The sequence below is a fragment of the Athene noctua genome, chromosome 1 (genome assembly GCF_965140245.1).
Source record: "Athene noctua chromosome 1, bAthNoc1.hap1.1, whole genome shotgun sequence".
Classification (NCBI taxonomy): domain Eukaryota; kingdom Metazoa; phylum Chordata; class Aves; order Strigiformes; family Strigidae; genus Athene; species Athene noctua.
The window spans coordinates 71231961-71256857 of record NC_134037.1 but is presented as its reverse complement, the minus strand read 5'-3'; the positions used below and the strand labels follow the sequence as shown (position 1 = coordinate 71256857).

At 41.8% G+C, this 24897-nt stretch overlaps 1 protein-coding gene across 3 annotated transcripts in view; it reads left to right on the top strand.

The window, feature by feature from the left end:
- The window catches only part of SCAF8 (SR-related CTD associated factor 8), a 163595-nt gene that overhangs the window by 83752 nt on the left and 54946 nt on the right, over nt 1-24897 (top strand). For 2 of the 3 annotated variants that reach the window (XR_012632861.1, XM_074896528.1), the window contains one exon: nt 12323-13440. The exons of the other annotated variant lie outside the window; for it this stretch is intronic. The gene's annotated coding sequence lies outside the window, so the exon portion shown is untranslated. Of the gene's footprint in view, nt 1-12322; nt 13441-24897 lie in introns of those variants that run through there. 3 annotated transcript variants of the gene reach the window in all.

Sequence of the window (24897 nt, the reverse complement as noted above, 5' to 3'; positions counted from 1 at the left end):
ATCTATCACAATACCTCGTTTTATTTACTAAAAGCGTTGCTTACAATAAAGGAATTTTCCTTTGTGCTGAATTTTTGTTCAGAAGAAGAAACAGAATGTGTCTTCAAGGTAAAGTTAAGGGGATTCAGATTATTTTTGAATTTAATATTTCTGACAGCTTAATCTGATTAGAAACCAACTGTCCTCTGAAGTTTCTTTTATCTTCTTCTGCCTCAAACAACTTGTTAATATATTTTTATGCTTTGCGTAATGTCAGATCTCTTTAGAAATGCTGCTGGTAGTTACAGTAAGAAAAGATTATAATAATTAGGAAGAATATTTCTGGTTTAAATCCTTTGGTGAACAGGAATGATATGAATTTGGCTATGTTCCTCTCTGGAGATCCTTGGCAGCCAGTGCAGGCTGCATTCCTCCACTGACTGGAGCTGATGAATAACTTTCTGTAGATTGAGTGGTCTCTGATGGAGCTGAGGAACAAGGACTCTACCTCTAGTGATTCTCTTTTTTTTGACAAAAATATTGTCTCTGCACAGCTGAAGTTAAATTTTATTTTGATTTTTCTATTTCTTGAAACAGTAGTGTCTACTGACAATAGTATGTTTGAAAAACGTAAAGATTTTTAAGGACCTAATATTGAATGCCCAGCAACTTTTGGAACTTCAGATTTTAGAAGTGTGCATGTGCAAAAGGATCGTTTTAAAAGGAGTGGTATCAAGCAAATGCAACTGCCATTGTTTAAAAACAGATCAAAGACTTTGTCAGAGTTAATGGAGAAGAATAGTGGTGATAGAAGTATTTCTGTGTTGACATGAAGAGTGCCTGGATCTGTATTTTAGAAGAGAAAGGTGGGCTCAGTAGATGGTAAAATAAATTCTCTTGTCTTCTCCATTAAGATTTCTTTTGGTTCTTGCACTAGTGAGGATAATACTGGTTACTTAAGTATTTTGCTAATTATAATAATTATTTATACAGTACAGAACTATTTCAGTTAGTTTTGTTAAGAAGGTTATTTGGGCATTCTGAAATGTCTAAAATGCAAAATGGGTGAATGTAGAAACAAAATCTATTCAACAGTTCATCCAGTTAAACCTCCAGTATGGATTTAATAGTAAGTCACTGAGATACCGTGGCTGGTATAACCGCAGCTAATAGTCTTCAACACGTGCAAGAGCCTTGCCTCTGCCCTGTGGTGTCCCATAATGATTATCTGAGACATTTTTAATATGTTGTGGTATTTCATTGGGATAACTGAAATGGATGCACAGTAACACAATATAGATTGAATCAATGTTTGTAGAATTTGCAGAGACAGCTGTCTAGAAAATGGAGTTAATGATCTGAAAGAAAATTACTTCCAGGGAGAGTATCTTCTGCTTACTTAATGCTGAACAAATCTACTATCAATACAGAGACATTTACAGAATAACAAAACTACAGGAGAAACAGGCATTCTATTTACATAATTTATACATTTTAATTAAAGGTGCCAAAATATTTTTAGTGCCAGGGCCTACAAGACAGAATGAGCACTGGAATTATGGGCTTTCTGATCAATAGCTGCTAAGGTCACAGAGAAACCACAAGTAATGACAGATCATAACTTGCACATAAAGTTATTTAAGGCATTATTTAAAGTTAAATATAAATAATTACAGTTAAATGTAGACTGATATTTTCAGGCAACTTTCAGGATCTTTAAGAGAAGCTCTAGGTTGCAAGGCTCACCTTTCATGGCCATTCATACATTTCTAATTCACTGGGGAGATGATTCCTGCACTGCAGCTATTGGAAATTATATTTCCAGTGCAGAGTTGGAACTGTGAAGGGCACGTGGGAAGGAAGCTGATCCACTGCATGGCTAAATCCAGTCAGAAGACACAATTCTTAAGACAGTAGAGGGGCATGTAATCACTACAAACGCATTCATTCTGTAGATTGGTAAAACCTAGTGGGCAACTGCAGATCCTTTCATCTGGAGTTGCAGATCCTTTCATCAGGTGACTGCAGTACCTTTCATCCAAAGGAGATGCTGAAAGACCAGTGTGAAATCCAGCAGTACAAATATAAAGTAAGGTATTTAAAGAAATAAACACAGTTTCTGCAACTACTTTTTGGAGACAGTAAAACGAGGGAGAACCAAAGTATGTTTACTGGCTGTGAGATGTCTCTGAGCTGTTGGTGTAATAGCTGTGTGTGGGGAAAAAAAAAAAAAGGTAAAATACTATCTTAGAACATATCAACCAAGGTATCTTCAGTAGAAATAGTGAAGTTATCAGTGCCTTTATTGTAGAATCATAGAATAATTTATTTGAAAAAAGACCTTTAAGATGATCAAGTCCAACCTTAAGCACCACATCTATGCCTCCAGGGATGGTGACTCAACCACTTCCCCAGGCAGCCTGTTCCAATGCTTGACAACCCTTTCTGTGAAGAAATTTTTCCTAATACCCAATCTAAACGTCCCCTTCCTTGAAAGGAAACTTGAGACCGTTTCCTCTTGTCCTGTCACTTGTTACTTGGAAGAAGAGTCTGACACCCACCTCACTACAGCCTCCTTTCAGGTAGTTGTAGAGAGTGATAAGGTCTCCCCTGAGCCTCTTTTTGTCCAGACTAAATAACCCCAATTCTCTCAGCTGCTACTCCTAAGACTTGTGCTGTAGACCCTTCACCAGCTTCATAGCCCTTCTTTGGATGCACTCCAGCACCTCAGTGCCTTTCTTGTAGTGAGGAACACAAAACTGAACACAATTATTCAAGGTGTGGCCTCAGCAGTGCTGAGTATGAGGTAAGATCACTTCCCTGTACCTGCTGGCCACGCTGTTTCTGATACAAGCCAGGATGCTGTTGGTGGTCTTGGCCACCTGGGCACACTTCTGGCTCATATTCAGCCAGCTGTTGACTAACACTTCTAGGTTCATTTCCACCAGACAGCTTTCCAGCCACTCTTCCCCAAGCCTGTAGTGTTGCAGGGGTTGTTGCGACCCAAGTGTAGGACCCGACACTCCACCTTGTTGAACTGCATACAGTTGGCCTCAGCCCATGGCTCCAGCCTGTCCAGGTCTCTCTGCAGAGCCTCCCTACCCTCGAGCAGATCAACACTCCCACCCAACTGGGTGTCACCTGCAAACTGACTGAGGGTGCACTTGATCCCCTCATCCAGATCATCAATAAAGATGTTAAACAGGAGTGGCCCCAAAATCAATCCCTGAGGGACACCACTTGTGACCAGCCACCAACTGAATTTAATTCCATTCACCACAACTATTTGACCCCAGCCAGCCAGCCAGATTTTTACCCATTGAAGTGTATGACCATCTAAGCCATGAGTGGCCAGATTCTCCAGGAGAACTCTGTGGGAAGTGGTATCAGAAACTTTACAAAAGTCTAGGTAGATGACATCCACAGCATTTCCTTCATCCACTAAGCAAGTCACCTTGTCATAGAAGGAGATCAGGTTTGTCAAGCAGGACCTGCCTTTCATAAACCCATCCTGACTGGGCCTGATTGCCTGGTTGTCCTGTACATGCTACATGATGGCACTCAGGATGATCTGCTCCATAACCTTGCCTGGCACCGAGCTCAGACTGACAGGCCTGTACTTCCCCAGATCCTCCTTCAAGCCCTTCTTGTAGGCGGGCTCATTTGCTAACCTCTAGTCCACTGGGATCTCCCTGGTTAGCCAGGACTGCTGATAAATGATTGAAAGTGGCTTGGTGAGCACTTAAGACAGCTCCCTCAGTAGCCTTGGGTGGATCCCAACCAGCCCCATAGACTTGTGTGTGTAGCAGGTCACTAACCATTTACCCTTGGACTGTGGGGACTTCATTCTGCTCCCTGTCCCTGTCTTCCAGCTCAGGGCACTGGGTACCCTGAGAACAACTGTTCTCTACTATTAAAGACTGAGGCAAAGAAGGGATGAAGTACCTCAGCCTTTTCCTCATCCTTTGTCACTGTGTTTCCCCACGCATCCAATAAAGTATGGAGATTCTCCTTAGCCCTTCTTTCGTTGCTAATGTATTTACAGAAAAAAATTTTGTTGTCTTTTACAGCAGTAGACAGATTAAGTTATAGCTGGGATTTGGCCCTTCTAATTTTCTTCCTGCATAACTCACAACATCCTTGTAGTCCTCCTGAGTTGCCTGCTTCTTCTTCCAAAGGTCATACGCTCTCCTTTTTTTTCTGAGTTCCAGCCAAAGGTCTCTGTTCAGACAGGCCAGTCTTACTCCCTGACGGGTCACCTTTCAGCACATGGGGACAGCCTGTTCCTGTGCCTTTATGATATCCTTCTTGAGGAATGTCCAGCTTTTCTGGACTCCTTTGCCCCTCAGGACTGCCTCCCAAGGGACTCTGTCAATGAGGCTCTTAAACAGGCCTTTGTAGGATAAAGTATGTAAGTCTTATCACCCATGCTCAAGAAATATTAAATCAGACTGGAAGAGACTCAGAGGCAGGCTAGGGAAAGAGTAGGAAAACTTAGAAGCAAGAGGATGCTAACAGATGTTGACTTAACCTAGTAAAAGGAAGCCTGGGAAAAAGACTGTGATCATGGTCTCTCTAACTGGCTTCAAGTAGTGCACATCTGAAAAAACAGAAAATCTGCTTATAGTAGACACAAGCCCCAGGGATAGAAATTGGTTATGAATAAATGTAAGCTGCAAATGAGAAAAAAATATTCTAGTCATCAGAGCAATGAATTTCTGGAAAAGCAAGCAAGAAGATGTTAAAATAAAAAAAAACCTCAACTTTTAGGACAGAACTTGGCCAGTTAATGGAAAGGAATAGGAGCCTGCGTGCTGAGACCTTTCTGTCTTCTGTTCCCCTCTTTTGTACCCCTCCTATTCCACATAGCAAAGGACTATGGACAGTTTTGTATACTCCTGAGATTGCCTTCTCAAACCAGATGCTTGTAGGTACTCATTGAGGTGGGATGCCATAGTAAAAAAGCAAGAAGACACATCAGCTGTGAGAAGAAAAATCTAGGTTTGTTGTTTGTCTCGGGATCTCTGCCAGTCATTGGTGTGATACAGAATCATAGAATCATCTAGGTTGGAAAAGACCTTGAAGATCGCCTAGTCCAACCATTAACCTAACACTGACAGCAAATGCTTAGAGAGGTGTAAGAGCTTAAAGTCTCTTTCAGGGTAGGGATGCTGATTTGTGTTTCAGCTTTCTTCCTCCATGTCGTTGGAAGCTCAGCCATCAGTTACTGCTTTGAAACAGTACAGAGAGCTGTTCTGTGCTGCTAGCAAACGATTTGATAGCAGATTCCAGCTGATATTCAGTGATTGTGCAATGACTTTTCATCTGCGTTGTCCCAGTGCAACCAGTTACGGGAATGCACCAGCCCCACAACTGGGAGGCAGTGGCACCCAACCTGCCTGTCTGGCGAGAGAGGTGCCAGCAGTGAGCACTCCCCCTCCCCACTGGCTCCTGCTGGGGGAAAACAGCCGTCTGGGACAAATTACATTCATCTGGACCCTGGCAGAAAGCAGCTTCCTAAATCAGTCAGAGCCACCCATAGGCTGCCCAGGCTTCTGCAAGGCGAAGGGGTCCAGGTTAGTGTAAGGCTTATCCCGCAGGACTGCCATGGCATGGGCACAGTTGTGCTGTTGGCTCCTGGCTCTCCCATGGGACGTGTGGCCATGTGCTGGGGATGCTCTCGCTATGTGTACCGGCTCTCAGCACCGCCCGACTCAATGAGCCTCTCCTCGCTGCTTCAGCACAGCGTGGCAAGGTTCGCTTGAACTGTCCATGCTGTGTTTATGGATGTGCCTTTGCCTTGAAGCAAACCAGAAGTGTTCCTGCAGTCAAGCCCAGCTGAGGAGAGATTAAGGCTGCTCTTCATTAACACCTTAAGTGTTGTTTGCAGTTTACAGCTCACACCCTCTGCCATACTGTAGCCACCCCGATGAGCACTGTTTGGCTTGAATGTAGATGAAGTGTTCTAGCAAGTATGTCAAGAGTTGGCTCATGGTCAAGATCCAGTCACATAACTGTGTAGACATCCCCCAGAACGAATGTAAATCTTTGTCTCCCTCATAGCAAGGCAGAGCAGGATAACTGCTTTAGCCTGCAAGCTGGAAGACAGCAGATTTGGATGTTCCTTATTTTGCAAATGTCAAACATTCAAAAATTGTGGCTTCAAAAATTATGAGACTGGCTTTAAAATCTTGAAATCTTAAAATTAAGGCTCTGGAAATCTCTTTTGTCTTCCGTTTTCTCAGCCTCTTCTGAACCTATCAGCACCTAAAATCACATTTTGCACCTTTTCTTTGCATCTGTGACCATAAAAAATAAACGCAAAGGTGAAAACTCAGATTCTCACATGAGCAACTCTCTTCAGAAGGAGAAGCTTTATAGAAAAACATCACATCATGGAGCTCACAAGAAACTCTCCAGAGTTGACAACACTGGATTTGATAAAGCCAAGGACTGAGTTTGGCCAGAGTTTGCACAGCTTGCAATGAGGATATAGTTTGAATTACAGAATTCTTGCTGAATGAAGAGATGTATGGAGTGAAAAAAAAAAGAGGCATAGGTTACCTGAAAGGAGAGGAAGAAAGTGAAGAGGTTAGAGGTGGCTACAGTTGTTGGTTTGTGCAGGGTAGTACATGTGTTTTCAGTCACACATCAGGGAAAGTGTTTCAAGGGTAAGAAACAACTCACCCACTCAGAGGCTGGGTTCCAGCCTGTATTTTGGAGTACTGGCAACTGGATTATCACTTGGTACCCCAATCAGGTTTTACCTACAGAATGCAGCTTGTCACTGGACTGTTCATCTCTAACTGATACCACATACACCACCATATTCAATGCAGAAAAGCTTTGAAAGTTAAGCAGATTTTTAAATCATGTTATATAGGATTTTTTATAATGATTTTAAATTGTTTTAAAGAATAGTATATACTACTATGGCTGCCTAGTCTAGGATTTTTCTCATATTTTAAACTGTTTCATGTGATTGTTAAGCTGGCAGATCCTTGTTAGTTTTAAAATATATTTCTAAATAAATTCTTTAAAAGTTTAGACATTTTGTTATCCATTGTAAGTAACTGTAATTTGAATTTAGCACATTGTAGTTTCCCTTTATCCTTATATCCCTGATATCTTTATGATATCAAGACTCTTAGATATATTCTAATACTTCTGCTTAATGTTTGCCTGTTAATTTGTTTTAAAAAATTAACTATAAGAATCTTTTTGTATACAGGTACAGAAATAAGACAGCAATTCAGATATTGAACATTAATATTCTTTTTCTCCAAAACCCCTTTAGATCAAGTGACATAAAGCACCATCATAATTTTCAATTTTCCTACTGCCTCTTTAGCTATGACACCAAAATATATAAATAACATCACATGATGTTCCAAATATTATTATTACCCTGATATAGTCTACTCGAACATCAGGGCCAGAGGCTTCATAATTTAATTCAAGTATATACAGTCATCATCATTTCCTTACTGTACAGGCTAACACATTTGACTTCAAGGAGCAAACAGATTGAGGTATTTCATTATCAGTAGTCTACTTTCTACCCATAAACTTCCACTGAAATTTAAAGTCAGTTAAATTATGTAGGTTTATTGTTGCTTGCTAACATCAGGAAAAGTTTTTCATTTGCTTTTAATATCTATTTGGTAACTTCAGTCTTAATTACACTGAGAGTAATTTTCCCTCTGTCAATCAACACACAAACGTTACACTGTTTTATATACAGACTTCTATTTCTGCTTTTGAAAAAATGTGTGGGACTCATCTCACTTAACTTTTCCCTTGCAAAACATTTATGCTGCAAAGCTGACTGTTTTGTCTCTGTAGTATAGAGCGAGTGCTGTAGAGTGGGGGGCGGGACACCCACACACCTCTCACGGCTGCTCCTGGAGCTTGCCTTAGACACTTAGGCAAGCATGGGACAAATTCTCCTGCCATCATTGATTGTCTCTAGTTAACTCTGGCTGGGTACATGACATTTATCATGGGTTTGCTTCTCTAAACAGTAGCAACTAGGGCCTGTCCTGATGGTTCCCATGCTAATGAGGCAGGAAACCTTTAGGGCATCTGAAGAGGCAGACACCTAAGCATAGTCCCACCCTTGGGTACTAAACCCAGGTGAGATGAGTGGCCCCTCGCCCCATTCCACATGACTGGAGTGACTCCCCTACACGCTGTTTGAGGTGTAAGAAGTGATCTTGTGTGCATTGCAACTGTATCTCTGTGTGCAAATTCAGCCACCACAGTAAAGCAGCAGTCACTTAACAAAAAAATGCCATGGATGTTTCAAAACCATACAGCAGTATTATACAAGGATTTTGGACCACTGTAGAATTACTGCAGAGGAATTGTCTTTATTTCCAGCCTAGATGGTTTCAGGTCACACTCATGTCAACCCATCCACTTTGTCTCTTTTTCCCACAGATAGGGTGCACCTATGATCCCATATGTCCAGCTTTGCTTCATGCATCACGGGGTTTGGCTGCGCTCAGCCTGGCCCACCCTTGGGCCCGTGAGACATGTCTCACTGTGGTGGCAGGACCCAGATGGTGCCAACAGGCCAATGCCTCCCCTCTTCCTCCCTTTTCCCTGGAGGAATATAATCAGATCCATGTTTCTGGGTTGGGAAGCTCACTCAGGTGACCTCATATACAGGTTTCGGTGGTCTTGGAGAAACAAAGCATTATCCTATCCGCATTAGAGCTGAGGGCTCTTCAAAGCACATGCAGCCCACTCCCATGTCATAGGCAAGATCTGCAGGTTCACAAAGAGACAGGACAGTTCAACCACTGAGAGGGATGGTGCAGTCCCCCTTGTCCCCCTTTCTCTGTCAGGAGAGGACTGTGTCGTGATGCCAGTGCACGGAAAGCAGGGTTCACCCCTTAGCAGTTCACCTTTTCTTGCCTGCAAAGAAGACAGGCTGAGCAAATTTCATTTCTGGATCGCAAAGAGAATGATGATGATCCTTAAGAGAGAAGTCACCATGGCACGTACATCTTTCCATGTCAACAGGGTTATCAGTTCTTCTGCTCCTGAGCAAGCTGCTTCCTGGGTTTTCTCTCATTTGTGTTTCTGACTGAGCAGTTTGTCTGTCTTTTCCTTTCATAGTTAGCAAAATCTTTCTCCCAGGGAAAGTCAGAAATCCTAGCCCTGACTGACAAAAAGATGAAAGAAATTTTGATATCTGGATGTCTACAATTCTCGGTGAGGTCTCTTAAATCTTTATAATTTAAAATCCTTAGAGCTGTTCTCAGAGAGGCATAAACATCTGGTTAATCTCATCCTCAGGACTTTTGATTTCCCATAACAAGTGAGTTTTTGTGGGAATCCTACAGCCTCGGCAGACAGTCGGCTGTACGTCACGAGCAGTCCTAGGTCAGGCCGGCTCACCCATCCTTCCTTCTCCTATTTCTTTCTTTTCCACTGAAGAAAGTTGAAAGTATTTGTGTGTACTCTTTATGTGGCTGTTTCTTTGTAACCACGTATTTTTCAGAGGAAAGTCAGTCTCTCTCTTCTTTTCATTGGAAATCCAATGGGATATATCCCTAAATACCAAATCAAATCAAATTTCTTGTTAATTGAAGGTGGGCTTTGTGTTATATTTACTGGCTAGTTTATATTTCAACTTCTGCTAGCCTCCAATTCTTCCAGTCCAGAACTGAAAATACAATATTGTACATCACTGGGAAGGAACTGGGGGCTCTGCCTCCACCTCAGGAAGCAAGTTATTTCACTTTTGTGAGTAGCTCAGATAGCATAAACAGAATATATCGTAGAGTGAGAAGCAAAATGCTCTGCCAAATAACCCAAATTAGGTAAAAGGAGTGATCTGTGCCTTCTGTATTTGTGGAGCTGGCTTCTATCTCCTTAAAAAATAATGTAAATGGTAATCCTTTCTTTGAAAGCTCAGCATGATCAATCCTGTTGGTATTAGCAGTCCTCATTCAGTATGTTTCTGATCAAGAACTCAGTGCAAGATAAGTAGTAAACAGTAATTTTGTAACTTGGAGTTTTGTGAAGCTGTGCAACTGATTTATTTCCAAAGGAGGTATTGTAGTGGCTTTGTTGCTTTCTCAGTAGAGGTTTCCACTGAACAAAACTCAATTTTAAGAAGCTATGAAAGACTTCCATTAAGCCTAAATTGAACAATATACCAGTAGAGCATATACTTCATAAAAGCAGCTATATGGATGTAAAATCAGTTGTCAGCAAGACTGTATTCTCACTTGAAATCTTTTCTCCATAATGCTTTCATTTCTGAAGTGTATAAAATACTTCATTTTAAAAGATATTTACTAGTATTATCTGCTTTATTTGAACAAAACTATATGGCAAAATATTTCAGTTGTTATTATTCTCATGTGTGCTAGGGAAACTGGACTAGAATAAATTATTATTATGAGAGTGCATAAATGATTTGGAAACCATACAGAGAACATAGTTCTCAATGATACACTATTAAGTGCAGTTCTGAGAGTGTTTTCTCTTAGTCTAGTGCTATTTGGTATTCTCACTAACAGCTTGGATGAACGGTTAGAAACTATGCTTAATAAATTCATAGAGCAGAACAAGCATGTTGGAAGCAAGGCAGCTGAAGATGACCTTGATAAAGAAGTGGAGTAGCCTAGAAAATATTCAGCTTTCCAACAGTTAAATTAGAGCAAATGCAGAACTGTACATACAGCTTGACATAATCAGCTGCACATAAATACAGATGGAAAACAACTGGCCAAGCAGCAGTTCTGCAGAACAGACCCGGTGTCATGATGATCCCAGGCTGAACATGCACCAGTGATGTTGTGCTGCTGCAAATAAGGCCAGTGCCGTTGTGGGCTATAGGAAGGGGAGTAATAAAGCATAAAATATAATTATTTTGCTCTACTCAGCACTGATAATGTCTCAGTGGATGAGCTTTACCCATTTGTGGGAACTGCAGCTCAGATAGGATCCAATGAAAGCAAACTGGACTCAAAGATACAAAACACATGGGCCTTCAAGGAAAGGTTGAAGGGTTGTTTAGTCTAGAAATGAGAGGAGTAAAGGAAGACATGACGGCAGCCTTCGTGTAGCGGTAGATGACGGGATTTAGCTGCCGTATATGCTGCCCATACAGTAAAGCAATAATAAGCTTAGATCTAAACAAGGATGATTTAACATAAGCATCAGGAAAAAAATGTAAGTGGTAAGGAAAAGTGGAGCCCTGGAATAGGTTGTTTAGGGGGAATTCATGGAAATTTCACCTTTGGCTTTAAAAATATGTTAGACAAACATCAGCAGGCATGGTACAGGTCAGGGATGAGTGAAGAGATCTCTCAGACTACCTATTAGACCTATTGCTTTAGTGATTTCTGTCTGTGTGAGATGGCTTTGTGAAATAAATAAGTGAATATAGTCAGATACCTGTGGTAAGATAAAGGGCACTCGATACTAGCCATAAGAAAGTTTGGTCTTTAGTCTATTTATAGTCCATGGAAAAAAAGGTGGATACCTTCTAGAGATTACCACAAGAGTGGGTGGAACACCTGCCAGAAGTACCTCTGCCTCTCTTTCTACCTGTTCTGCAGCAAATATATATTGGAGGCATATTCTTGGTCTTTCCTTTTCGCAGTTTGTGATACTAAAAATTTGCTTTTCAGAGAAACAAAGTGCCTGGACCTCACAGAGGACTATCTGGAAAAATTGTAATTGGCAAGCAATCAGAGTAGATAATCTAGTGGCCTTTTGTGACTCCCTGTTCTGTGAAGCCTATTCAGTGAGGCATTTATGAAGGATTTATAGTTGTTATGATTAATAGTTGTTATCAATACATAATGGACAGGACCAATACGCATTAGAGGTAGTTCTACACCAAATTTACATAAACCACTTATTAATCTGTTGGATTCTTACTTGTTAATCCTCTAAATTGTTTACACTGTATCTTGTATACAGTGTGTGTGAGAGACAATACAGCAATTTTAGCTTTCTAAAGCTCTAAAAAATAATTATTTACAGATATATTATTCTAATGATGATTTTAAAGCACTAAGCTACTGGACACTGAAAGAGAAAATTAATAATATTTTTTAAATAATGTTATGTTTAATCCTGGATGATACTTCAGGAACCATGCAGTATGAAACATCTTTCTCCCTCATAAGCATCCTGTAGCTAACAGAGAGACTGTAAACCTTATCCCAAATCTGTTATTTATGAAACATTTGCTATTGCCTGGTTAAAAAAAAAAAAAAAAAAAAAAAAAAAGTCTCATTTATAGGGCTTTTTAAAAATTGGAATTACACTCCAGCAACCAGTGATGACTAGTTATTGTTCCTTTTGTCAACAGGCAAGATGAAGGAGGTTCTGGCAGCTTACCATGTCCCGGGCTCTGCAGAGTTAAGCGAGAAGTGCGCCCATGTTCTAGTGTGCATCACATCGCATCTTGGGTCTGAAGTGCCAGAAGGATCCCAGCGCTGCAGACTGAGACGGCTCTGAGCACCTCAGTACCCTGTTTCTGACAGAACCCAGGGATGGCAAACTTACATACCAGTATTACCTGTCTGGGGCAGGTTTAATTTTATAAATTAAAACCATAAACTCTATGAGTTTCTAGACCATATTTGTGCTGTTGATGATGATCTGCTCAGATGAACAGTTTTGCGTCCATCGGAGAGACAGGTTCTTCTGCTGGACCAGAAGATGACATTGGACTGTATATTGTAACTAATACCATTTGTAGCATCTCCTAGTGCAAATAAATGAAGAACAGGTTGCAAGAAAATCCTGTAGGGAATAAGACATGCTTTGTTTTGATCTACAAATTTTAAAAAATGTTTTGTTTTTCTAAAGATAACCACTTTTACATAACACTATGTGTGCAGTCTATGTGCAGCTCTTCACTGTGGCTATCTATATTCCAGAGATGATGAATTCCTTGTGAGACACCTGAACCTTTTTAGAATTTTGATGAATCCTTAAATTATGAGAGTACCATGAAAAACTAGAAGGGAAAAGTTACAGAGCTTTTATTTGACTAGATGTCTTCAATTGCTTCCTGTTAGTGTCCTGAAAGGAGGAGGAAAGCGCAGGAAGTAGAAATGAAATACAAAATAATACATTGCATTTCTTTTTTGGGATATGCACCTATCCAAATGTGTGTTTGAGCTAATAGCCAAGGCAAGAGAAACAGCTAAGTTAGCTGAGCCCTCATATAAAAGGTCTGCATTTTTGGGCAGTATTTGCTAATTTTGTCTCTTGAATAGCTATAGAAAAGAAGGAATATGTATATGCCCCACCATATGTGAAAAGGACATACTTGCCATTTATTTATTTTTGCTCTTTCAAAAATTAAAGTGCCAGTTATTTGGAATGCTGTAGTCTGTGGTCTCTTTACATTTGTTTAGTGAGATCTTTTCGGCAAGATCATTCCCATTATGGTGTAATTGCATGGTGACCACAGCTTTGGGCCTGTATAATAAAGATCTAAATTGAAAATTTTGTTTCTCATCGTTTTCTCTACTTTTTATGTTGTATCTACAAGACTTTGATTAGAGTCCTGCTTATTGCTGATCACTGTTTAGAAGAAAACTTGGCAAAAAATGTTAGAGAGGAAGGTATTTGTATGGTTTGACCTTGTTCTTTGTATCATTATTTACAACAGATTAAAGGGCAGAGGGATACAAAAAGTTAGCAATAGTGATGCTTAAATTCAATTTGCACACGAGGCCCCAGGGCAATAAGGAGATCAGGCTCTTCACATCCTGGATTTAAGGCCATCCTAAAGTATTTGACATCTGGTCTCTATTAATTAGTAATCCTGGAAAGGTATGGGAGAAAAAAGCTGCAGAAAAGATGAATCTAAGCTGGCTTTGATTTGCTCTGGGTGATATATTGGACTTAACGTATGTACATCAAAGTTTTAAAGCCATTTAGACTCTTTTTCTCTCCTCCTTCTTATTTTCTTCTTCAAAGACAAATTTTTAAACTCTAAAAATGTTCTTCTTGTAGCAATTAAGTTTGTGTGAGCAAAGACTGCACACTGCACTTCAAAAATGAATGTGGTCCTGACAAGGCTACCCTAGCCATACTGCATTAACAGTCAGGGCTTTGTTCCGTTGACGCTATGATTAGCTTATAGCAAACATCTGAGTTCATGCCCACAGAGCATCCCTGACCTTTGCGACCTCCTAGTCGCTGTTATCCTGCATCTTACGTAGCTGCATACGGATGGCAGAGTGCTTACCACTGTGAAGTCCGTACCAGCGCCTTCAGGCATGAATGAGGGCAGACAGCAGTGTCTCAGTGCGGTTTCCTGATCACCGGAAGCTAATGTAAAGCTGTGCTCCTGCTCACAAGGGGCAGTCCTGGCTTCCCCTTCTGCCCCACTCACACCCTCCCATTGCCTCCCTTGAAAAGCTGCACACCTATGAGGCTTCCTGGTCTGACTGAAAACATGCCCGTGTAAAAGTTTAGCTCTTGTGCCAGCTCTGACATCAGGGAGAGGGTGAGAACAAACGCCTTTTTATCAGCAGTTTAGTTTCAGGTTGGCTTATGCCAATGGAGGAACCATGCCTTCAGATCCCTGTATCAATTAACTAATCTTATTACCTAAACTTTCTATTTAAGCACATTGCTTTCTTATAGCTAAAAAGTAGTCCTTGATTCAGTAACACTGCAAAGAAAATGAAGCACTGGAAATTAGTTAAATGCATAGAAAAAAATAATAACCTTTAAAATTGCCTGTGCAATGGCAGTGTTTGAAGTGCAAGAAAAATACATTGCCATGAAAGAAATACATTCTTGCCATTCAAATTACTCTGAAGACCAAAACTTTTTCAGAAAAACAGAAGTGAAAGCAGTGTGCCATAGCAGTACCAGGGTGCTGTAAGCCTCCTCTGCTAGCAAACCTTAATGAGATATATGCTCAGTATGTGGCCAGCTGGACCATCCAGAACTGTAGATGCTTGAGCTTGACCATGACACCATTTGAGTTTGAATGTCAAAACGATTTGCCCCAAGAGCAGGGCCTATTTTAGGGAAATGGCTTTTTGTTTGTGCAGTACCAGTATTGGGAGTGCTGCTGGAAGTTTAACTGTCCTGTTGGGTGAACTTTTCTGATGAGATGTGTGACAAGTTGTCCATCTGTTGAAGAAGTGGTTAAAAAAACAAAGCACAACAAAATAGACAAACCTCCCGGCACTTTGATAAGGGCAGAGGTTGGAGCTTTTTGTTCTTTGGATGAATCCCCCTTTGAGAAGCCTCCCCATGCTTTTCCTCGGCATCTGGACAAGCCCTTCTTTGTGAAGGGACATGAATATGGAGAGACCTGCAGTGCATCCGTCTCTTCAGTCAGCTTCAAAGGAAAGTTTCAAAAGTCATTTTCTAGCAACTTTAAACATCTGAATCAGGGCAACTGCTGGCTCTACAAACAGTATTAGCTGACTTTGATGACTTGGAGCAATTCAGTATTTGCACAATTAGAACAAATACTTAATGTGGACTATGTGGCTTAGCAGGCAAGAGTGTTGGTTTTGCTGACTGAATGCAATATGTGAATATGTAGTTCACATTCAAATAAGATAGTCATAAGTCATTTCCTTAGCAGACAATAATCCATTCCAAGAATAAGAACATCTGTTCGGGGCCTAGACCTGAAATAAATAGTAGGTTTAGAGAGAGGTCTTTTGTCCACTGTTGTTTGGGTATTAGAAACAGTTGACTCTTCAGGTCACAGCTTGGATTTAGGTGACAATGTGTGTGCATGTCTCTGCTACAGCTGACCACACCAAATCTTACCTGCAACTGCAGTTCTGTTCCTATTGCCAGTCTGAATTGCTGTGATAGCACAGGCTTTTGCAAATACCAGCTTGCTTTAGATTGCTTACAGTTACATTCCCTTGGTTTTGAACTATGTGCGTATGTACATGCTGCTGTTAATTCATACTGTTCATACAAGGCAAATCCCAACAGCTGGCTATCGAATTGTCAATTATTTGTTAGTTATCACTCAAAAAAGCCCAAGTTTTTGAGAAACCTTGACCATATTTCATAAGCAATTATCTATCTTTTTAAATTCTCAGTTGCAAACTTCATGTAGAAATCTCAAAATACTTGTCAAATGCCAAGGGAGTCTCTCAGAAGTTTCCAGGGCACCTACATTTTATTCTAATATATTAAGTAGATAAAACAAGTCACTGCTAAGTAACTTCACTCATATTTCACAAGAAGTCGCTGCACTGCAATCAACAATAAATAAAACTAATTATAACCTTGTAAGGAAGCCAACATCTTAAAACGGTATTAGCATGGTTTTTCTCCCTCCCTGTTGTGTTTACCTTCTGTGCAAAGAGAACTCCTCTGTCAGCAGCTTCACTTCAGCTTCTCTAAAAGCTCTGTACTCGTTCTCTCTCCATCTTGCAAGAAATAAATAAGTTATATTTCTCCATATGATAACCTTAACTGCCTTCTGGAAATCTCTGTGAAAGGTTATCGTCATACTTTGTTTTGGGCTAGTCCTTGGCCAGTTTCAAGGCTGTCTTCTCTGGCTTGGCTGGCACCTTTTCCTCCTAACAATAAAAGATGTTCTTGAGGTCAAGTCTGGTTTTGAAGTGAGTCTTTGCAGATGAAGTCAGAGGGAGAGTGTATGCTCCTGGATACATTATGAAGGAGAGTTTCTGTGGGTCTCACTGGGCTTTGCATAAGGCCTTCCATAGGTGGGGATGTGCAGCCACTCTGGGTGTCGCATATGAGTTGCAGACAATGAAATACTATCAGTTATGAGTTTATTTCACAGACGTTGTCGCTGTTTTCTTAAACCTCAGGGCAGGGCTGGAAGTTTAAGTGATGGGCAGCATTAACACCAGTCATCAAGTCTGATAGCAATTCTGACTGGGAAAACCCCATCCATACAAAGAACTTCCCGTGCTATTACTTTGGTTAAAATGGTAGCCAGGCACTCTCTCATAAACAAACTTACATAATGAACTGGTGAAGTCATAAAATTGCAAAGCAGCACTGAAAATGGAGAATGTGCTGTTCACACCAGTTCTGCTTTTCACAAAGGCTCCCTATTGCCAGCACAGAACTTTAAAAGACTTCCTACCGTTTTGTTACTACCACTAAGAATAAGCAGAAAACAGTTTGATCAACTTCAAAAGAAAAACTAATGTAAAAAAAAGTTGCCACCTTCCAGTTTACAGAGAAACAGGTAGATTCAGTATTAACTCAAACAACTGAATTAAATGTTCCTGACTAGAAGCAGGGGGCAGCAGTTGCTGCTGGCTGCAGAAGCTGTGCCCTGCCTGACCAGCCTGCGGGGACCTGCAGCCAGAGCTGCTGTGAGGCAGAAGGCACTGCCCACCCAGGGCCCTGCAAGGCACATTTCATGGCAGATAAGCTTTGGCAAGAGAGGGAAAGCTTTTCCTAGCTCTCTGTTTCTCCTGGGGACAGCACAGCCGTCATAGTGGTAACAGGCAATGAATGGGAACTGCACTGAAGCTAGATGTCTGGTGATATGCTGACAATTTAAAAGCAATAATTAATTATTGTACTGAATTCTCAAGGAGCGTGGTGAATTCACTGTCAGTGGGAATACTTAATTTGAGCTTAATCTGAGCTTTATAACCATTCACAGGGTGCTCATGTCCAGTGCAGACAGAAGCATTGTGCTTGACAGGGGGACTGTTGCTGATGTGCTCTGTGGAGGATCAGAAAGACCTCAGACCTGTTGATCAGAATGACCTTGAGCTCTCTGCTACCTAATTCCAGACATCTTTCACAGCTACTACACTCACTTTACTCTAGTAATCACTTAGTGTGTATGCATTGGAGAGTTCATGCTCTATCTCCATGGGAAGTTGGAAGTGTAGAGCTCTCACCATCAGTGGATGTCAGAAAAATGGCAACGTCAGTTGCACCTGTAGCAGTCAGCCAAATACAATATTTTCCTTGAAATCCCAAATAGGTAAGTTCAGACTGAACAAAATAAAGCCCCTGACTCTTATTTAGGCACAAAGCTTCCTATTAAATCCAGTTAAATTGGAAAATTAGAAACTAGATATTCTAAACTGTGTTACCTGTCACCTTCAGTAAAATTTTGGAAGCTAGCCAAAATCAGAAGAGTGTTTATTTGTTTGTGTACAGGATGCTTTCTTTTGAAAAACAGCCAAAAATATAGGTGTGATCCAGATCCAATTCTTATTACAAAAGTGCTATAAAACATTTCTGTTAGTCTTGATTTTGCTGCATCATTGAGGTGTCCTGTGTGATAGAGTTGGATGGTTTCTGGAATTACTCTCCCAATAGCCTTGTTTATAGCAGATTTTATCTGGTGGATTTCTAATCAATAACCTCCATGAGGCCCAGACTAGGATCTGCGGTTTGGTTTCTTTTGGTTTTGTTTTGTTCTTATTGTTTGTCAACAAAAGAACTGCAAAATAAAAGTCAGAACATAAAAGTGAGTCCAGGTAAGATAAGGCAGAGACCTTCACAGTTTCCATCTGGGAGACCCTGTCTGATGCCACATGTATCCCCCCACTCCCCAGCAGTGGGTATATTAAACAACTGATTAGTGCTGTTTTGAGTTTTCTCTGATGAAAGCCCTTCCCTGCACAAAATCATACTTGGTGCTCCATGGCCGTTGTGAGGTGCTAAACACCTTGGCTTTCTTTAGCTTGGGTAGGAACTGAAGAACTTGGAGACCTGAAGGAATAGGCTCTCTGAAGAAATCAAACCACAAATTGGCAGAGATGGGACCTGTCATTTATCTTTACTGAAAGAGCACAGCAGGGGAAGCAGGAGCGGCCTCTTGCATAAGTAAAACTGTCCCCACAGAGTTTGAACAATTATTGTCATCTGTATCTGGAAGACACTCAAAGGAAATAAAACTTTTTTTTTTTTTCTTTTTTTTCTGTTTTAGAGTGTGTATTTTGTGCATCAGCCAGTGCTTTTTCCATGGGCATTCTCACAGCTTCCCTGTGTTTACCATAGTGACAGTGTAAGAGAAAGACTTGTTAGCATAGCCTTGAAATTGTCATCTTTTCTCCACTCAATATTTCAGCTTAACTTCACACAACTGATTTCAAGTACTGTTACAATAAGATGGACATGGAATTTACTTAGCTGTTAAGGTAATCTCCAAAGAGAAGGATATTCATTCCTATTCCAGCTCCATGTCTCAGGCAGTTTTAAAATCAGCTTCTGCATGGAGTACTGGAGCAGTGATTCATCATTAAGGGCAATCCATCCTATCCCATCTCCAGGACAGAACATTAGATTTCCCAAACATCACAGTTTATAAAATATAGCCAATGATGAGGCTTCAATTTTTGTCCTGTCACTGTTTTTTTCTATGTTTGTTTTTAAGATTTTCCAGCCCAGACACAGTGATTTTTAAAATTCTTTATTCACAGACATAAATTCAGGAGCTCCAAAAGCATTAAACAACATATATTGAGTGATGAATCAAAGCGGTCTTGGAAAGCATCATGTGCTGTGGCGGAGGCAATCAGTAGGAGAACATATATATAGCAAATTGGTTATGTAATGAATTGCTTTACAGGTCCTGGGCCCTTCTTGTATGTAATCACTTTTAGTTATCTTTTCCTGTAACAGTACAGAGTATGTGCCTACACTGTTTTGTAAGATATATTTGTGCTAAGAAGTACAGAGTGAATTCCTGTAATGCAATCGCATCTTGAAGTCCACGGCAAAACTTCCACAAACTTCTGTAGGACCAAGGCTTGGTTCAGGATAGTAAACACGTATCAGCACACAGCAGAGATACAAACTGCTATGCAGAAAAATCAGTTCTTTGCCACATACGGAAGCTCTTGTCTACATCATGATGACATCCCTGTGTAACTGAACTTCCTGCAAGCCAGTGTAGACATAGAAATCCAAGGGAGAAAAGAGTGTCCTGTATGATGAAGATACCCATGTCATGTGAGTCTATTCAGTAACATAGCAGGTTCTTTCCCCAGTTAAATCAAGGGGAACCAATTAGTCCTAAATATTCAAGGCTAGCAACAACTGAACCCAAAATAAACAAGAAGCAAGCATAGAAACACAGAATGGCACAATGCTTTTTTCCTGAAATAATGCTATCTCTAATCTTTCAAAAACCCAAAAGGAAGGTTCAGTTACCATCTTAAATAAATATCTAGCAGTTCCTGGGGCACACTAGACCCAACAAGAGCTCTCTTGTTCCTAAGTTCCTGGTCTTTAGTAAAGAACGATGTAAAATCATGGAAACACATGAAGACCAGCTGAAAGATTAAGCCTCTTAAGCAGCGGTAGCACTTCAAATGATAAATGCTGCCATTAGGGTTTGGAAAGGCAACTTCAAAGTCAGTGGCATGTTTACCTGGCTTGGTCCCCTGTAGGTCTATCATACCCTCCTTGCTGTGTTTCTATTTGTGCACAGGAAAGGTAAAACCATGCTCTGAGTCATGGTCATGCAATGAAGTTGAAGTCAATGACCAGTTCTGCTTCATTAAAACTATAATGAGTGTTGTTGATCCTGGGAATGTTGGTCACTGCTTTGTGGCAAAGCTGTGTACATCCTTAAAGAGCAACTGGCTACAGCAGAGCCAGTGTGAGTGTGTGGCCACCTTTGATCTTTTGATGTACACTCCTAGCAGAACAGCTGCCATGTTCCAGGGTTAGTCAAGGAGGAACATCTGAGGTCAGAGCTCCAGCAGCACAACAAACCGTTCTGATGTAGACAGCTGGGAAGTGTGGGTCATACAACTTCCAAATGCAGATGAATAGGGCCTTGTAATAAAGCTTAATTTCAGTCTTAGGCTTTTCAGATTACTAAACTGCATAAAAAATACAGATTCTTTGCTGTTCCCTTTGTTAACACGTGTCCAGTTACATATAATTCCAGCCAGCCTAACTCTTTTCATCCATCGTCTTAGAAAGTCCAGGTTGTTAGGACCCATTTCATATTTATTTCAGAATATCTTTTTAAGTATCACACATGCTTTACGTTCTTACAGGTGAGGACTGTCATTCAGGTTTAAGTGCAGCATGCTGCCACGTTTGGCACTTTGTATCCACAAGGTCTTTCCAGGGCAGCTGGTGGTCCCCTGCCCCAGTCAGTGGCAGGGTGGTGGAGCGCATCTTCCTCTCCCAGCCACAGCACTTGCCACCCTTTCCGCTGCAGTCCCCCCCCGCCGGGCCCAGGAGCAGGCGACATGTCCCCATGGGTTTGCCAAGAACTGAAGGGCTGAAGCAGAACCCGGGAGCTGGGTCGTTGCCATTGCAGATTCCAGACGGGAGGGACCTTTGGCAGCGTTCCTCGGTCTCCGCATGAAGGCGAAGGGAGCCAATTACTAGCTAAATGAAATTATAAATTCAGTCGAAGTTTAGACAAGACAGAGTAACCGATTGCATTCCTTGGGAAACTTGAATAAAAACACCTCTCAAAAGAGCTCTTAATCAAAAGCAAGGGCTGTTTTCCCAAGTACATGTTTCTTCTGGCCGATGTAAATCCAGTGCATTTTTTTCCCTCCCGTGCGCTGTTAAATCTTTTCATCCTTTTTTTTTTCCCCGCAGCTACCACGGGAGGGAGCCCTTGGCCAGCCGCTGCCGCCGCCCGGGGCTGGGGCTGGGGTCGGGGTCGCCTCCGCCCGGGTAATCAGGGGATGCCCGGGGAAATTGCGGGCTGAAGGGGTTCTTCTCGGTCATTTTCTATCCGTCTTCGCAAAGCTGTGCTTTCCCACTCGAAACTGTTTCGAATAAACGAGAAAAATACCGTCTGGGGAGGAGGGGTGGGTTTCCTGACCGGTTTTGTGCTTCAGAGGGCTGGGGTGGACACAGGCAGCTTTACTACTTTTGTGCTCCTGTCCGATCAACTTTTCCCCTATTATCTGAGGAAGTCTTTCATGCAGCAACAGGGAGAAAAAAAAAAATTTTGAAGGAATAAACAGAAAAATGTCATTTTGAGTCTGGGCCTATATTTTACAGCCCATTCCATCATTACTTTCATGGGAAATGACATATTTTCCTGCAGTGACCATTATCAGTTTTATTGCAGAAATTTTCTACATTCCTCAGGATTCAGCTGCAGTTGAGCCCATCTGCAGGCTGCCCAGCGGAAAGAAAACACCCGCACATGTCTCTGCACACTGAAGCTGGGCCTGGGGATTAGCAGCTCACTGAGAGATCAGCTTTTATGTCTGGGCTCTGGGCTGTTCGCAGCACTTGCTGCTTCAACCAGCCTTTGTGGCTGGCCATGGAGGAATGGCTGAATGCAGAGGCCAAGCAGAAAAGCAGGTAAACTAGCCCCCAGCTTTCCATAGCCATATCTGGGAGCCCTGTCAGCTGGCTTCAAGCTCCATCTTGACTTTAAGAGTCAAAACTGACAGGGGAGCTTGCTGGTGTGAGCACAGCAACAGAGGTTCTTTCTAGCAGGACAGTTTAGCCCAAGCAGAGCTGTGCACAAAAAGGGCTGCTACCATTTCCATTGCCTCTCAGCGACATGGCCAGAACTGACTTGGCATCGTGCTGTGCAGATGTAGCTTGACCAAAGATCCTGTTTTGACCATGGATCTTCATATGGCAAGAAAGTGAAATGTAGCTGGCCAGTAAAGAGTTGAAATGACCTTTGGGGTGTTTTGTAAAGGAAGCCTGAGAAGGGATGCGAAGCCAAAGCCTTCACCCATCAGCTCTCTGAGATGCCACAAAATTATGCTGTGGTTACAGATTGCACACTTATGGGGCATTTGAGAATGAGCAAAGATGTTCCCTGAAGGCAGGGCTATGGATGTGTATAGAGAACTTTTATTGTGTCCTTACTGTTTGTATGAAGAGTCAGAGGTGGGGAGCTGGGAGAGGAGTTACGGTATGCAGCTGTTTGCACTGGAAAAGGGAAAAGCAACCACATCTCATCTTCACACAGCCTGAGGACCTTCATGCTTGGAGAAGTAGAAGTCAGTGTGAATATTCAAACTGGGCAGGCTGTAATGTGAGCAGTGAAAAAGTGCTGCAGTCAGGCAGAGACAGGAATGTAGGTCCCTGGCATACTGGTTAGCAACTGTCTGTGTTTTCAGGCAAAATTCAATCCAAAGATGGATTGAAATAACAGACCAACCAATTTGATCGTAGCAGGAGATGAGAAAGACACAGAAAAGCAGATGAGATCTGTCATAACTCAGTCAAACTAGAAGGGAATACTGACATCTCCTCCATCGGGTGGGGTGTTTATTGTCCCAGATAGAAAGCTTTTACCTTTGGCACTAAACCTGAAAGACCCAGAAACACCAATCTGCTGAAGCCAAGGCAGCTAAGCCTAGGTTAAACAGCTAGCAGAAATGCCTAGTTGGAGCAGAGGTGTCAGCCAGGGTAGTAATACTCATGCACTTGGACAGATTTGCCTTTTCTTCCATTTAATCAGTGGCTCTGTCTGCTTTGCTTTGTGTTCCTCAGCAGCTGTAACACTCACTGTCCACACTGAGCAGCGAGAGACAGGCAAAGGTGTGAGAAATACAGTGGTCTCCGTCGTGCCTTAGCAAGAACAAGACCTTGCCTCATCTCGTGTTCCTTCCTCTTTTCCCTCTTCAACACACTTCTCTTTCCAGCCTATTGTACCATCTTCTTCTGCCAGGCTCCTGCTCCTCCATCTTTATGCCCGATCCCCACATTTAAAGATTTTTGAATTTAAATTGGCCTTCCCCTCTCTCCAGAAACAGCTTTTCTCCATCCCCTCATTTGTGGGCCTGTCGGTGAACTCCAAGAAGGATTCACGAGTATGGATTCTTTGCTTGCTTTCCATAGCTCTTGTACAACTAGATGGCTTTCAGAATACACATGTATTGTGCTCAGTGTAAAAAAACCCATCTCTTTGATCAGTGAAAACAGAGCCTCTGTGACTGCCAGGCCAGCTCTGTGGCTTTTATTGTGTGTCATAGCAGAAGGATGGCTGCAAGCAGATAGACAAGAAGGCAGGTTCAATGGATTTTCAGCTGTGAAAATACATCAGCATCTCCCTCAAGCCCAGGAAGATTGAGGACAGCCACAAAGCAAGTTCTCTTCACATGGGTGAAACCTCTCAAGCTCCCTAGAGCTCAGCCTGGCAGTGCAGGAGCACCCTAGGGTAGGGGTTTCCTTTTACCTGATCCACATCTACTTTTGCAGGCCCAGCACTGATATGAAACTGGTGGCCCCAGCATGGCTGTGCCTCACTAAGCTCCACATGGACTTTCTTGAAGGCTTTGTGTCATCAGAAGGTGCCCACAGCCCCCATCCAGGCAGAAGGAAAGCATTACACGCGTCATTAACAGACCATGTTTACACAGAAAAAATAAAATTCCTCTAAGAATGTGACGTATGCACACAGGGAGGTCAGTTGCCTTTTTTAAAACACAGTGACACACTTAAAGGCTGCCAGATTCTGCAGCTTTTACATGGTATGCGAACGGTGAATTTTTTCATACTTTTCAACATTTGCCTGTGTCTGATTTTAATTAAAAACAGATTGAGAAGCTGGGAGGAAAAAAATTTAAAAAGCAACCAGAATTAGGAATTACAAAGCCAAACAGAAACCCTCTGACAATTGTCGCTGCTTGGGGTTACAACATATGCAGAAGACGGCAAAACCGCTGTCAGTGAATCACTGTGGAATGCGTTGATTTGTTTAACTCCTCAGGAGTCGTGACATGACTCATTCCCAACCTGGAGACCAAAGGGAGGTTTTGAAGGGAAAATGTCGGATAAAGGAGGCTCCTTGCAAAAGAACAAGGACAGTTTTAATTCTAGCCTTTGAGATCTGAGTCATTAACACTCTGCAACGTGATTGCAAAACATGGCTGTCCCCATTTGGTAACATCGGGTGCTCGTGTTTAGTGGCGCAAACTGGCTACATGTGGGCTGGACAAGGCTGAGTTGGACCTTATTTCTGTCACTGAAAAGTGCTTTCTA